Here is a 17,824-nt window from a genome sequence, read left to right on the forward strand (position 1 = left end):
AGTAATTTGTTATAGCAGAAATAGAAAATACAGGTGGCATTGCCTACAAGAATGATGCAATGGAAAAATCACCTATTATATCATCTTTTAATTTTCTTACTGTGTTTCCCAAGTATTACATCATCTTTTAGAAGGTATAAAACACGTCTGGAAACATTATCATTGTAATCACTTTTTAAAAAAGACTTTATTGAAAACACTTGAAGGGAAAATATTCACATTGATTAGATGGGTTGATTAGATGGATTTCACATTGATTAGATGGATTAGAACGTTGGATTCAAGAGACAGATAGCAACACTAGATTCTGCCAATAATAGTGACATTGACTATAAACACAAAATCTCAAACTGTGTATCTTTAGATGACATCATCCTGAGTGAATTTTCTAAATAGATGAGGGAGCAATATATTTCTAAGGACAAAAAGAAAATACAGCATTTTCATCCAGTTAGTTGTTTCACTGGAAGGACTTCCCAATACTTTTCGACAAAAATCTGGACCATCCTATTCTGCTAAAGGATGTATGACAGTATTATTTCATCTTTGATGGTGTTTGTTCACCATTGTTTACTTGATATCGTTCTTAACTAGAACAATTCTGAAGGCAGGTGTTCATGCAAAGGTGATCCAGAAGGAAATAAATAATGGAGAAATAAAGAGTTCTTGGATTAATCATTGTAGCTGGTGTTGTTAACCTGAAACTGAACATGTTTGCAACTTTGGAGTAAAGAAAATGACTATTCTTTCTTAACAAAATTATGAACCATCAAAATTTCAAGAGCATTTCATTTTGATGATAAAAGCACAAAAAGGAGTAATAATAATCTAGAACCTGCTAGAGATGTCTTAAGAATCTGTAATCAGTATTTATAGATTCATACATGACAAGAGTTGTATTCAAAAAACATTGTCCATTCAGTATATATATAATTTCTGAAACCAAGAAGGTGAAATAAATATTTTATTTCACAATATTTAAATTCTTATTAAAATTCTGAACAAAGTTGTTTTTCACTATCACTTTGTTCTTGTGTTAATAATTTAAAGATGATGTAAGACCTTCATTGAAATTAAAAATAAAAAGTTTCCATTGGACATAGATGATAAATGGTAATGATTCTTTTCTGATTTTGTAAGGGTTAATCAAATTAAAAACATTCGTAAGGAACAGGTAGATATGATCACTATTCTACAGCAATACTTTATATTGTATATAACAATACTTTACAGAACAAATGCTCAAACGTGGATACCTCTATATTAGCTGTTGCCTCCCTTAGACTCCAGTTAATCTTGTTGATTTTTACTACTTCTATTTTTGGTTAACATAAGTAACCCTTCTGCACATGATGTTAAAACATTTCCACACATCTTGTGAAACAATTGAATAATTCTATCTCATTTATCTATCTCTTTAAGTTATTTTATGATTAGAAGAAACAAAAACATATAATTTACTGAATACATAAACAATGGAATATAGAAATACACTTAATCTTTATAATCCATGATGTAATAGTAAAGAAAATTGTTATCATATTTATTGAGCTGTTTTGTTGCTTCAAGCACTGCATGGGGCACGCAACATGCATAATGTCATTTAGAGCTTTCTTTCTTTTTTTTTTTAAGACTTTATTTATCTGACAGAGAGAAAGACAGCCAGCAAGAGAGGGAACACAGGCAGGGGGAGTGGGAGAGGAAGAAGCAGGCTTCCCAGCAGAGGAGCCTGATGTGGGGCTCAATCCCAGGACTCTGGGATAATGCCCAGAGCCGAAGGCAGACGCTTAATGACTGAGTCACCCAGGCGCCCCATGTCATTTAGAGCTTTCACTCATGATTCAGGGGTGGTAGTATTGGCACGCTTGTTTTATAGATGAAGTCTGAAATTCAATGAGGTCAGGTAACTCGGACAAAGTCATAACCTTAATAAGTGTGCCTGACTCTTCAACTTCATAATATCTACCCAGAGGAGTAGAATGTCAAGGAAGAGCAATCAATTCTCCTTTAGTCATTGCATATGTGCCTCTGCCATAGGCAAGATGGAATTTCTACCCAAGCTTCTCCCACAATGGAAAATGAGTGGAGGAAAAAATCTCAACCTTTCTTTCTATCCACGAGATCATTGCCACACAGAAGAAGGAGTTAACTCCCGTGGTTAGAACCTGACAGTCATTAGGCCCATGCCATGCATCAAGTGTCACAGTGGGTCACATCACTGTGTATTGAAGTTCATTGCTCACATGGAGTATGTTCTCTTGCCCTGCCTTCCATTATTGAAATGAATGCTTTGGCAGTGCCAAGAGAAGCAAGCCCTTGCGGAAGTGGGTTAGCTGTCTCCTCTCTCTCTCACCACATGGCAGCCAGGTGCAGGTTTGGACACAAGCCAAGGGGTCCAGGGTAGCTTGGTGTTAAGCATTGATGAATGAAAAGGAAACAAATCAAATTTTCCTTAATCGCTGCTCACTACTCTTTCTCTGACATATGTGGATGTGCTTGGGTTGACCCTTCCTCAAACTGTAGTGGTTAGGGTCTTATTTGCTGAATGCTTGGGGGCTGGGGCACAAAATGATCAGAGAAGAAGGAAGCAAGAGAACTCACTGAGGTCTTCTAAATAAGACCGTGAACACAAATTCAGCTTTTGCCAGAGAATTTCAAATGATAATACTGTCACCAGGGACTCACTAACGAGATCCAAACAAGCCACAATAACCCAGTTTTCCAGCCCTGCCACAAGAAATTAAGGCCAGATGCCAGACACAAATTCCAACAAGCCCCCATGACCCAGTTTTTAACCAGTTTGATCCAGTTCAGGTGATATGCTAACCCTCCAGATGGCCTCAGGATCCTTACCATGTAATAAAAACTTCCAATAGTGTTGTTATCTTCTTTACTTTCACAGATCATGTTCTTCCACACAAAAACCTCCATTATTCAGAGTACTGGGGAGAGGTGCATGAAAGCCTGGAGAATATAATCTTTACAGATACGATTTTCTAGGGAGAGTGAAGGTGAGAAGAAGGCTAAGAGCAATGCATTGTGTCTCCTTCACCATTGACTGTAGCACAGGATAGCTGTAGAGAAGGAAAGCTTGCTAAACACTGGGAATCAGGCTAGATGTTAAGTTTATCTTGCTCCTGGTAAATCTGAAGTGGATTTGACTAGTATGCAAGAGGGGAAAAAAGAATGCTTTAAGGAAATCCAAAAATCCCTGTTGGAAAACAGAGTTTGAGGTTTAACAGAAGGACGAGAGAAAAGAGATAGCTAGGAGGAGCGCTTCTGGGTCACCCTCAGGAGGGATCATAGAATGTGCACATGTCTTAGGCTGTACCCACTTAAGAAAATCAAAGCAGGATGTGGTTCATACTTGAAAATTTCCCCAAGCCACCTGTATATCTATCAGTAAAGGCCCTTGATTTTTAAAGGCTCTAGAGGCTTGAAAACAACCTGTGACCAACACTGGTAGAAAAATAAGCCACTTGAAACTGAGGCAGCTCATAGGAAACCAGGCTTAAAAATAAAATCCCACTCATCCCTGAAAAAACTGATGGTTGCCAGAAGGGAGGTGGGAAGGTGTTAAATAGGTGATGGGGTTTAAGGATTAAATAGGTGATACACTTGCTATGATGAGCACCAGGTGATGTACGGAAGTGTTGAATCACTATATTTTGTACCTGAAATGAATATTACACTGTATGCTAACTAATGGGAATTTAAATAAAAACTTAAAAAAAAATCATACTCATCCCTGGTGATCAAGAATATCATGCACATGTCCAAGGCTGAGACCTTTCAGAAACAACTGGAAATTTAACCTCAAAACTACTAGTCTCTAGAGGAATGCGACATGAAGAGAGGACACAAGATTCTAAATTCCTCAAATAGTAAAAGCAGTCTCTAAGCCACACATGCAACCACCAGTAAAAGGTGAAAATGTGACCAGTTAAAATGGCTTAAGCACAACCTTTAACCAAAAAGTAGTTAATGCAGACCCAGGATGTGACCCTTAGAAATCCAGGCTACAAGATAAAAATGAAGGGAAGTTCTGAGTAAAGACATTAGAGACTGCATACTGTGGGTAAAATGGACTTCACAGATTTCGTCCAACAAAACCACTACACAAAATGACCAAACATGCCACTAAATGACCCCAGACTAGAAATCCCGGAAAGGGGAGTGGGTGTGTCATCATCCAGAGTTGCTACAATATATTACCTACAATTTTTATTAACGAATTATGATGAGATGGGCAAAACAATAGGAAAGTCTGGGCCATGCATGAGAAGTTAAACAGGGGCTAAAAACTGCCTCTGAGAGAGTCAGGATGTTGGACTTCGCAGATGAAGATTTAAAAACAACTATTACCAAATATTCAAGGAAACTAAAAAAACTATGTTTATAGAATTACATAAATGTGTTATAACAATAATTGAACAAGTATAGGATGCCAATAAAGAGATGGAAATTATAAAGATAACCAAATGTAAATTATAGAGTTGAAAAGTATAGCTGAAATGAAACATTTGCTAGGGGCTCAGCAGTAGGTTTGAGTTGATAGAAGACATCACTGACCTTACAGAAAAATACCAGGGATCATAGAAGAATACTATAAACAACTGTATATTGACAAATTAGTTAACAAAGGAAAATGAAAAAGTTCTGGCTCAGTTCCTGCCCGTGCTTACAGCAGGATGTTGGACGAAGTAGTTTTGCCTTGGCAGAGATATGTGGTGTGAATACTTAGGAAGGTGGGTCTAACTGTCCTTATTAATCAACATATAAAATCATGCTTTTTTCTTATTGCAGTATAGTCAACACACCATGTGATGTTAGTTTCAGGTGTACGGCACAGTGAATCAACAACTCTATAGGTAATGCCATGCTCACCACAGGTGACAAGAGTACCATCTGTCACCATACAACACTATTACAATATCATTGGCCATTTTCCCTCTGCTGTACCTTTTATTCCTGTGATTTATTCATTGCATACGTGGAAGACTGCGCCCGCACCACTGTCCACCCATTTTCCCACCCTCTCCCCTGCCAGTTGCCATTTGCAACAACATGTATGGACCTAGTGGATATTATGCTAAGTGAAATAACACAGGGAAAGACAAAGACTATATGATTTCATGTATATATGAAATCTAAGAAATAACATCACATGTTAAAATTTTGGCTGATTATTTTCATTAGGCAGGCTATGATAATTCATTAAATGTCTAAAATCCAAGTTTCTTTTCTAGGAAAATTTTTGTTGTGTTGTGTTTTATTTTGTCATTTTATTTATTTTCAAAATTCTATTAGAGAGAGATAAAAAGAGGGAGGGGAACAGGGAGAGGGAGAGAGAGAATCTTAAGCAGATTCCACACCCAGCGTGAAGCTGAGGGGGGCTTGATCCCACAACCCTGAGATCATGACCTGAGCCAAAATCAGGAGTCAGGTGCTTAACTGACTGGGCTACCCAGGTGCTCCCAAGTTTCTTTTCAATTGGATGTTCTTATATTACGTTGAGGAGACAAGATCCAATCACAGAAACTTAACATTTTACATGTTAATTCAAAATGAAACAGAAGGGAAGATAAATCACTACTGAAGCACTACAAGGTATAGGTAAAGACAGAAGTTTGCGAGACACCCAAACCCTTAGGGTTCAAAGAGACGGAATATTCCATAATTAATATACAACCAGGGTCACTTGGCAGAACAAAATTGGAAATTATTCTAATATGAATTTAAGTTGAATCTGTTTTCACATTAATTGTCCCATTAGTTTTTGTTTTTGTTTTTGTTTTCCTAGTAAGATAAGGACTGCAAGGAAATGTTTAGTGAACTCAGTTTGGATGGCTTAGATTAGATTTACCTAAGAATATATACCCATCAAATTTAATTCTATTGCCAGACTTATTAGTTAGAAGTACAAAGAGTGATGATAATATTTTAATTTTAAGTTAGATTGTGGAATGTTCACCTAATTGGCCATGGTGCTCTTCCTTAAAAAAAATCTCACCTGCTATCTGTGAAACACTGAGGAAAAAGTAGAGATAGAATGATAGCTTTGTTAAAACCACCTTTTAAAGGAAAGTTTCTTCAAATTTGTCTTTTCAATGATCTGTATCAAGCAAAGAGTTATTCCTTACATTGGTATTTTCTATTCACTGAGCTTTTATTATAAATGGTTGCTACTAGGAAAGAAAAAGGAAAGACAACTGATTGGTAGGGACTGGCTAATCTTATTTTTTCCATCCTTTTATGAGATTTGAATTTCTATAATTACCCTAAAGAAAAAAAAATTAAAAAGAGAGGGTGGGGAGCTAAATAAAATCACCTTTTTTTTTTTAATTATGTTATGTTAGTCACCATACAGTACACCCCTGGTTTTTGATGTAAAGTTCGATGATTCATTAGTTGTGTATAACACCCGGTGCACCATGCAATATGTGCCCTCCTTACTACTCATCACCGGCCTATCCCATGCCCCCACCCCCTCCCCTCTGAAGCCCTCAGTTTCTTTCTCAAAATCACCTTCTAATGCAACTAAATAAAATCACTTGTAATTCGATAAAATTAGAATATTGTAGATGAAAACCAAAGATTTCTTCTGTGTGACCTTTCATAATATTTAGGCATCTGGCTTTTTAGATCAAGTAATCAACATGCTAATTAAAACTACATTTTTGTGAATGTCAAAACTGTCATCTGCATTTTCAATGTTATATTTATGTGAAATTAAAAGAAAAAGAGAGATTGCACATCAATGAGATCACCGTTATAAAATTATCCCAAGGACTATGTAGTGAAGGAAATGGCCTTGCAGTCCAGTTCATGTGGGTAAACTGGAGGATGGCTCCAATTTGCAGGCACATGATCCAGCTCCTCGGCCTCAGAGCCCTTGACTGCCTACCTATACAGGTGCACACTTAATCAGAAACAAGGGAGTGCTGATGTACAATCAGGCTTCTCACAGAACCAACTGATGGCTTGTGAAGCTCTCCGCAGAGATTCCCATTCCGTAGGCCCTGGGATGGGAGGAGCCTGGGGTTTGTATGTCTAACAGGTACCAGGTAGTGCCTGTGGGAGGCAAGTTTCCACAGTGTTTCTACGTGTCTTGTGGTATCCACGGAAAACAGAGATAGCTTCTCCCTCAGAACAGAGGCATATTTTTCTCTTGAACAGGTAAATAAAGTGGTTCTCTTTGGGGCCCCTTATAAGACCAAAGTTTCCTAAGTTTAAGGTTGCTCAGCTGTGACACAGACCCACTGCATGTTCAGTGAGCTCCTGAACCACCCTGTCTCACTCCTTGAGAATCAGGGGCAGGGGAAATGGATGGACACGTAAAGCTTTGACTCCTGAATGTTACATATATATTTTTTCCCCCAAATCATTGCTGCTGAGGTGAAGGCACTGCCATTTGTGAACTGACTGCTGTTACGAACATTCATGTCATCCTCCTTTAACTAGAAGGTGGGGCTACCCATCAGGGATTAAACATCAGATAACAGAGTGTTTTTCCATTGGTCTTAGCGATACACAAGGAAATACAAACAAGGAATTCTTCCTTTCTCCTTTAGATGGTCTTACATCCTCCTCTTCTCTGCTACCATAACCTCAGACTTCCTGTCAGATGAACAAAAAACATTAATTAGTAAATTAGTCTCTTTTAACCCACTAGCACTATTTCAGTTTAGACCAGAGGTTCTCTCAGCTCTTCAACTTATTATGTAACTTTGGCAATGCAGCTGCAGGTTTTCCATTTGTCAAATGGAGCTAATAATGCTACTTTCCTATCATTGTTTTAAGGGTTTGAGAAAACAAACAATACAAATGTATATGAAAGTGCTGGACACAGCATCTAGCTTATAGAAGAATCTCTAATTATTTTTTAATTGCTTTTTGACCTCTTTGCAACTGAATCAGGAATTGCTCTTGAGGCTCAGAGTGGTTCTCTGTCATATTGGAAGGTAAGAGTAAAGTTGGAGCCACAGGGAAGCAGTTACTCAAATCCTGCTCTGGGATCCTACCTTGGCCATATAAAGCAATGGGAGGCAGAAGGCAGCTGAGAAAGGTCCTGGAGAGGCAACATCTCTCTATTTTGCTCTTTGGCTCCTCTCACACTGTTGGGGATTGCCAGGAGAGGATTGAGACTGCCTGGGTCAGCACCCATATTAGCACCTTTTCCAAGACATCCCTTTCCTCTTCCTATTGCTGGGAAACAGGAGAGGATCTCCTTCAGCTGTTCACTTTCTGTTTTTTTTTTTTTTTTTTTTCAAGGCTGATTTATCCCATGGAGATGTTAAATGCTAAATTACCTAGGATACCACCCTTTATTTAATACCTGCTGTTCTCAGAATGATGGCACACTTACCCCCACTCTTCCCTGGAGCAACAGTGGCCAATCAAAGAACTGGGGGAGCTTCTTATTGGCTCTTCTCACATGATACAGGGTGGAATGGACCCAAATCCATACTAAAAGAGGTCCACATTGATGAGAGATGTCTATCTGGCTGCTCCTGCCTGCTCCTGCCTGCAGCCACCACTGTATTCTGTTAGCATCTCAAGGGCTTCATTGCAATAACTTCCTAACTGGCCTCTCTCACCTCATTCTCATCCCGCCAATCCGCACAGTGCACAGAAATGCCCTCCTTTGCAATAGTCTCCAACACCTAGAAAACTCATTTGCCACACTGAAGAGGCCCCCGGGATTCAAATCAGCTTTCCTATTTATGCTTCATGAAAGCAGCATAGCACTGAGCCTAGTCAGTCATCAGGAAAGACTTAATGGAAATCATTACTTGACTGCATGCACATTCCCAAGGGCAGAGGGGCTGTGGTGTGTAAGCTAACTAGTTTACAATTTTGTAAAGTTTGTAAAGCATATTTTTGGTGAAGCTCTGATTGAAATGTTCCTCTTCTGGTAATATTGGCAGCAAGAGTGGACTGAGTGCCTGCCTCCTGGGATGTTAGTGCAGCAGTAGCTCCAGTTGGTGAAGATGCAGCCTCCAGGTTAATATGACTGGGGAGGGAGACCCTTGCAGGCTCCCCTAGACCTGGAGTCCGGTGCAGCAGGCCTCTACCTCCTCTCCATCCCAGACACTTAAGCATTAGGGTGTATCCCCCCACAAGGGCTGGGAGACTTTACCCAGTGCATAAAGCAAGTTTTCCATGACCCAGGGGACCCAGAGAGCCACTTATGTTGTTTTGGTTAAATAATTCTCTCTTTCTCTGGTTATTCTCCTTTTGCGCAGAAGTGTTAATTTATTCTCACCTGTGGCATACAAAAACTTGGAAGGCTTGAAGTCCCATGGGAAGCTTCTGGCACTGTTGGTGATTTGCCACCCAGATGACAGTGTTTAAGGCAAATCTTCTACAAGAACGTCATGCCAACAAGGTCACCATTTCCCCAGGTGTCAATAGTCTGATTTATAGAGGACTCAGGGCCAGATGGAGGTCATCTCAGGGAGGGCATCTAATACTCCAGTACTGACACAGTACCATCTTTAAAGATGGCTGTCAACAGCAGATGCTGCTCTGCACATCTATCCATGAATTCCACTTGCTTCCTACCTTTACCTTCTGCAGGTAGCGTCTGAGTCATTGCTAGAGAGCTGGTTGTGTGGTGCACACCAGGAATAATTACCCCTCACAGTAGTCTATTCTCTGGAGAACTGCCCTCTTCTTAAGAGGAACCATGTTTTCCCAGACCTGGCCCAGTGACTGACATGGGTGCAAAAGCCAGAGCCACAGTGTGGTCCTGCACATCACCCCCCTGGATGGGACAGAAGACAGTCTGAGCTGAGACTTCTTTTCACTTGAGAACGCCACTAATAAATCAGTTGAACCTGAATCACTGTATCGGACACTGCTTCTAGGGACATCCAGGCTTAGATAAGATCAAGAATAACTTTAAAGGAAAATAATCCCAATCTGTTATGGGATTTTGTTCTATTTTGTTTTGTGGCCTTTCTTTTTATGTTAACTAATTCTGAAATTGAGGCAACTAGAAAATAAAGGTTGTGATTTTCACAGGGCTGCATGATTGTTTCAAAAATTGCATTCCTATTCCTTAATATTCACTGATAAACAGACACTAATGTACTTTCTTGTTAACACAGAACTGATCAAATGAATTTCTGTTTGAAGAAAAGCATTTGCACTAGATAATTATGTGCAAGATAAATTAAAATAGAATCTAGGTATCACATTATAATTACAAAACAATAACATTTAAAACATTTAAAGCCAAGGGAAAACTCTATCTCTATTTATTGTCAGCAATATCAGATAGTAACATTTGATCTTTGTTTTCTGGCTTAACAGACTTCATCTTTGTCATCGAAGATTCCAATGTTAATATTTGTCCTGAGGATGTGCATTAAGTAATTTACCCATTGTCCAGTTGCCAGAATCAGTGAGAACCATTTATGTATCCAGGTTATGGTGGTATGCATGATCATCCTCTTCCCATTTACAATCCCACATTTGGAGAAGCGAATGGGAGGGAGACCAGAAAAAGTCAAAAGAAAACATCCATATGCAAGTTATGATGTCATCTGATTCACAGACTCCCCATAACACTGTCTACACTGCCATTTCTTCCACTCCCAGAGGAATGCTTTTTTTCTACTCTTTTGTTCAAATCAGCTTTTTAAAAATTTATTTATTTATTTATTTATTTATTTATTTATTTATTTATTTAAGAGAGAATATGCATGCACAAGCTGGGGAAAGGGCAGAGGAAGAGGAAGAGGGACAAGCAGACTCCATGCTGAACCCTTATGTGGGCCCCTTGAGGGCTTCATCCCACCATCCTGAGATTATGACCTAAGCCAAAATCAAGGGTCAGAAGCTTAACCAACTGAACCACCCAAGAGCCCCTCAGATCAGCTTTTGAAAAGTGACTTGCCCTGGGTAGGTGTAAGGAAAGATGGCCTTTATATTCTGTTACCACTCAAAGCTACTCTGACTTCCAGAATTGTATCTAGACGATGTCTCTATGAATCATGAAATGCTTTACTCCTTACATACATTTACTCTTCAATCACTTTCATTAATCATAAAAAATTAGGAAAATTTTATTTATTAATCACTGAAAACATGAAATAACCTCAAAAGTTACATAGTATGATGGTCAATAAATACTAAGGAAATAATTTTTTTATTAATGTATATTTATAGATCATGCAAAACCTAAATAGAATTAGTGACTTGATTAAAAAGAAATTTTTTTTGTTCAAGAAACTAAAATTTGTATAAAGAAAAACAATCAAATTTTTAGTATTTTCTGCTGCTGTCAATAGCTTTTATAGAGACTTGAAAATAACCACAACTAAAATTAATTATTAGTGTATATTGTTTAATGAGATGACTCATGTCAAAACTCAATACATGCAGCTCTTTATTCAATACATGGAGCCTCTATTTTCATGGTTGCTCAGATGACAATTGCAACTCCTAGAATAAGAACTGCACATCATAACAATTCAAGTGGATGCTAATGGGATACAACAGAGAATGCAGTCAACCTGTCCTTAAGAGGATGAAATACCTGAGATAATTAATGTATGAATACAATTAAATTGTTTTGATTTATTTAACATCAAAAGTATGAAGACAGAAGCCTCTAATATTCTGAGGATTCACATATTACATTAAAGAGTGAAACCACCATGGGCATACGGCTTCTGTAACCCATCCTCTATCGGAAAAGGATTACATCACCACTCAGAAAACTTACATCCGCAAAAAAGGACTGATCTTTCCTCTGTCACATTACAGTGCTATTACACGTGGCATTCTTCCAGTTTCACAGCCACCCAAACTTGGTTGAGCTCCAGTACCATTTCCTCTGACCCATCTTTGATTCTGTAAGGCTAATTTAGATGTCTCCTCTCATTCTCCACTGTGCCTTCCATGAGATACATTTCTTTCTGTATTATTGGTGTTTTCATGTCTGTCTTCCCCGAGGGACTCTCAGATTCGTAAGGTCAGCAAATGTATTTTTTCATTTACACGTGCCCAGTATCCAGCAGTGTGTGCATCATACACGTCACTCATTGCCAGTTGGATGGATGAATAACCAACCTAAACCAGAACAAAGATTTCTTGGCAAAGTTCTTCTCGATGTCTTCCACAGAGCAGTAATGGTGTTGTTTTGACTCTTCATGCTTCTGCTGGACTAGAGTAAACAAAGATCTTGTTCATTCCAATAAAGTACTTAATTAAGAAGAGTTGTTGAAATGTCAATAAATATTCAAAAGGGAGGCTTTCTGGAGATAATTTGAAATTCAAATAATCTGGCTGTGATAAATGAGAGCTGATGGTAGAGAAATTATTAGTCATCCATCTGAATGTGCTTATTAGCCCCATAACAGTAGTTAGCACCATGTAGAGAAAAGAAAGGCTGGAAAGGCCCTGGAGAAGCTCACCCAACCAACAGTCAGGAGAGGAAGAAAATCTGGCTTTTCTACGTTTAACCCAGTCTGCTCAGCTCCAAGTCTTCCTGGAGCCCATTAGGAGACCTGTATGCACCCAGGACTGGGACAAAAACCTATGAAATACAAATATCCTGTGTTAAGTGGGGCTGACACTCTAGGACCAATGTCAGCTGAGAGCCCTCTTCAATCACTGCATCTCCCATTAACTGTTGTCCTCAACCAAATTGTAGACCAAATACCAATTTGGGAACCAATTAAGGGAAAAATAAATGTCTGTGACCTACATGACTGGGCTGTCTGATTTTTCCACTGCCTAGTGCCTTATATTCTACTGATGATCTTGATGCATTTCCATAAAAGAGCAAAGAGGGAGACTGGAGTGGAGAAAGGTAGTATCTATTATATTGTAAGCACTTCAATGACCTCTCATTACAAGATGGGGATATTACAATTCTGTACCAGAGACAAATGAAGCTCAGAAGGGCTAATTAACTTCTCCAAGGTAACATAGGTAGGAAATGATATTGAGTCCAGGTCTTTTGAGTTCATCAAAGGTCTGACATAATTCTTGTAACATCTTTCTAGAGCTAAAGAAATGCTAGGGAAATTGGTTCTTTCTTTTAATACTTGTGCATTATTTATCTTCTTTTCCTATACATTTGCAAATAGGTTTTATGAAAGAGTTCTTTCTATTTTGAGAATTTCATTACCAGAAGCCAACATTTACAATATTTATGATTATTTTCATTGTGATAGTTATTTTAAGATATATGTGTGAAGACACAAATGCATTGCTTTACTTTGTTTAGTATGCAACTAAAAATGATACTGCACTTAAATATCAACACCTTTCCTGGATATTAAATTATTCCTCATGGGTTATTTACATTAGTTGACAAAGTGATGCCAGTATCAACCCTGCAATGTGAACTATGAATTCAAGCTAAAGTAAACGCCTATGACTGCTAAATTTTTCCAACACTCTGACTGTGCTAATATTCAAAATCAGGCAAACATAAGAACTGTAGATTAAATCACCTTTCTGACACACCAATACATGCTTTGTTTTGGTTCTCAAGATCTTGTAATAAAATAAAGAGCTTTTATTTCCAAACGTCATCACTTATGAAACGTTTTCCTTAGTATATGTTTCTATTTCATGACAGCAGAGACAGGGTAAAAATGGAATAGCTGTTTCATCAACTTTTAATTGATCTAAATGAGCTTTTCCTTCTTGTTGTTTTTTTAATGTTTGTACTCCAACACCTTAATTGCCTTGTCTTTGGGGAGAGACCAAGCTTCATCTATCTTCCTATTACTTCAGAGCTGCCTTGAAATCAGCTGCTTCCCTGAAGCTTAACTTGTGTTCTTGTAGTTTATAAAACCTTTATTTTGACAGTTGACTATAATGAATATGTGCCACTCAGATTTTCTGGTATAAAATTTCGCTGTCTTTTTTGAAGATTTTATTTACTTATAAGCCCAACACAGGGCTCCATCCCAGGACCCCAGGATCATGACCTGAGCTGAAGGCAGACACTTAACTAATGGAGCCGCCCAGGCATACCAAAATGTCACTATTTTTTATATTTTTAATTAAATATTCTCTGTTCCTCTCCTTCCCCACCTCCCACCTCAGTAAGAAAGTCATTTTATATTTTGGTAAAAGTATTACATTTTTAAAAAAAGATTTTAATTTATTTTAGAAAGAGAGAAACATAAGTGAGGAGGTACAGAGGGAGAGGGAGAGAAAGAGTCTCAAGTAGACTCCCCACTAAGCATGGAACTTGACATGGGGCTGGATCTCATGACCCTGAGATCATGACCTGAGCCAAAATCGAGTTGGTTGCTCATCCAATTGAGCCACCCAGGCGCCCCAAGACCATTACATTTTTTATGGCTCTCCTGATCAAAGATTTATTCTGTTGACATGACAGAGATGGCTGATGTGCACTTACAACTGTTGTTCTTCCATCTGACAACAATAGTAGTGCTGGAATAAAAAGTTAACTGCTTGTTTGCACTTTGATACAGGTATAGCCATGTGACAGGCTTATGGCCAACTGTGGTATGTACAATCGTGAGATGTGTCTTTAAAAGAGGAGAGGTTTGAACTTTTGTCCCCCTTTTCACCTTCCTGTTGTTTAAAAGCCAGATGTTAATAGCTGCCAGCCCAGCAGCCAACAGACCATGAGATAACCTTGGTAACAATAAGACAGAAGGAGACTGGGTCTCTGAAACTTTGAACTGCCATACATACTCTGGAATGGCTACTTCCAGAACTTTTGAATGTGATAAAAATTAAAGATATTCAAACCACTGTTCTTTTACTTTAACTTTTTTTTTGTTACCAACCAAACTCAATTTTTAGCAGCTTTATTGAGATAACATATCGTGTAACTCACCCATTTAAAGTGTACAATTCAATGGTTTTGAGTATGTTCACAGATATGGGCAACCATCACCACAGTCAAATTTATAATATTTTCATTACCTCAAAAAGAAATGCCATACAGTTTAGCTATTACCCTGCTATGCATCTTATCCACCTCACCCCAGCCCTGAGGAACAAACAATCAATTTTCTTTATATGTAGATCTCCTCATTCTAGACTTTCATATGAATAGAATAAGAGTATGTGGTCTTTTGTGACTACTTCCTTTGACTTACTATAATGGTTTCAAGTTTCATCCACGTTGTAGCACATATCAGTCAAATAATATTCCATTGTATGGACATCCTACATTTTGTTTATCCATTCTTCCATTGTTGGAATTTGGGTTATTTCTACCTTTTGGATATTATGTATAATGCTACTATAAATATAAATATGCTGCTATAAACATCATGTTTTCATTCCTCTTGAGCATATACCTAGAGTGAAATTGCTGTTTCAACCTGTAACTCTATGTTTATTTATTTGAGGAACTCCCAGACTCAGACTGTTTTCACAAATGGATGCACCACAATTTCCAAATTCTCCATGTTCTTGCTAACACTTGCTGTTATTTGACTTTTTGATCCTAGTCATCCTAGTGGGTGTGAAGTGGTATCTCCTAGTGATTTTGGTTTGTACTTCCTGATGATTAATGTGCTTATTAGCCCTTTGTATTTTTTCCTTAGAGAATTGTCTTTTCAGAAACTTTGCATATTTTTTAATTGACTTGTTTTTTTTATGATTAATATATTTCAGATACAAGTCCTTTTAGATGATGATTTGCAAATATTTTTTGCATTCTATGGGTTGTCTGTTCACTTTCTTGATGATGTTCTTTCAGGTATAAAAATATTTAAGTTTGATAATATCCAGTTTATTGTTTTTCTTTTTTTCTTTGTGTTTTTAATGTCAAATCTAAGAATACTTTGCCAAATCCAGGGTCACAAAGATTGATCCCTATGTTTTCTTCTACAAATTTTACAGTTTTAGCTCTTACATTTAGATCCTTGATCATTTTGAGTTGATTTTGGTATATGATGTGAGGTAAGAGTCCAACTTCAGTCTTTTGCATGAAACTATCCAGTTGTCCCAGAACCATTTGTTGAAAAGACTGCTTTTTCTCCATTGAATTTTCTTAATACCCTTGTCAAAATCAGTTGACCATTGATGACATTTATTTCTAGATTCTCAATTATATTCCACTGATCTAAATGCATATTCTTGTGCTAATACCGTACTATCTTGATTACCATTGTTTTAGAGTAAATTTTGAAATCAAGAAGGGTGAGTAGTAATTTATTCTTCTTTTTCAGGGTTATTTGGCCATTCTGGATCTCTTTCATTCTCACATGAGTTTTAGAGTCATCTTGCCCATTTCTATAGACATCTAGGATTCTGATAGAGATTGTATTGAATTTGCAGATTAGTTTGAGGAATATTGTCATCTTAACAATGTTAAGTCTTCTACTCCATAAGTGTAAGATGTTTTTCAATTTATTTAGAACTTCTTTAATTTCCTGCAACAATGTTTTATAGTTTCTGAGTATACTTTTACACTTCTCCGTTAAATTTATTTTGAACTATTTTATTCTTTATCGTGCTCTTCTGAATGGAATTCTTTTAATTTCATTTTTGGATTGTCCGTTACACATATATAACAATGTAACTGATTTTGTGTTTTGATTTTGTATCCTGCAACTTTGCTAAACTTATTTATTATTTATAACAGGTTTTTAGTAAACTCCTTATGATTCTATCTATATTTTTGTCATTTTCAAATAGAGTTAGTTTTACTTCTTCCTTTCCAATCTGGATGCCTTTTATTCTTTTCTGTTGTTGAATTGCCCTGGATAAAATCTTCATTACAATTGTGAATAAAAGTGGCAAGAGAAGACATTCTAATTTTGTTCCTGATCTCAATAAGAAAATATCGGCTCTTTTACTATAATGTTAGCTGTGAATTTTTGTAGATGCCTGTGTCAGGTTGAGGCAGATCCTTTCTATTTCCAGTTTGCTTGCTTGTTTGTTCGTTTGTTTATTTATTTATTTTTGGTCATGAACAGGTGTTAGATTGAGTCAAATGCTTTTTCTACATCAATGAAAGTGATCATATTATTTTTAGCTTTTATTCTATTGCTATGCACTGAATTAATTTATTTTTGAATGCTAAATCAACCTTGGATTTCTGAGATAAATTCCACTTGGTCACAGTGTATAATTGCTTTTATATGTTTATGAGTTTAGTTTGTTGGAATTTTGTGGAGGATTTTTACATTTATATTCATTAGAAACATTGATCTATAGTACTCATTTCTTGTGATATCTTTGCCTGGTTTTGGTAGAAGGGTAATAATGCAGTTATAAAATAACTTAGAAAGTATTTTCTTCTACTTTTTGGAAGAGCTTTTGAAAATTTGGTCTTATTTTTTTAAATGTCTGGTAGAATTCAACAATGAAGCCATCTGGATTTGTAATTTCCTTTGTAATTTTTATTTTTATTTATTTATTTATTTTTTTAATGATTTTTTATTATATTATGTTAATCACCATACAGTACATCCCTGGTTTCCAATATAAAGTTCCATGATTCATTAGTTGCATATAACACCCAGTGCACCATACAATATGTGCCCTCCTTACTACCCATCACCAGTCTATCCCATTTGCCCACCCCCTCCCCTCTGAGGCCCTCAGTTTGTTTCTCATAGTCCATAGTCTCTCATGCTTCATTCCCCCTTCTGATTACCCTCCCCTTTCTTTATCCCTTTCTTCCCCTACCGATCATCCTATTTCTTATGTTCCATAGATGAGAGAAATCATATGATATTTGTCTTTCTCTGCTTAACTTATTTCACTTAGCATTATCTCCTCCAGTGCCATCCATGTTGCAGCAAATGTTGAGAATTCGTTCTTTCTGATATCTGAGTAATATTCCATTGTATATATGGAC

Source organism: Ursus americanus, chromosome 28, assembly GCF_024610735.1.
Source record: "Ursus americanus isolate L20-20 chromosome 28, mUrsAme1.1.p, whole genome shotgun sequence".
Taxonomy (NCBI): Eukaryota; Metazoa; Chordata; class Mammalia; order Carnivora; family Ursidae; genus Ursus; species Ursus americanus.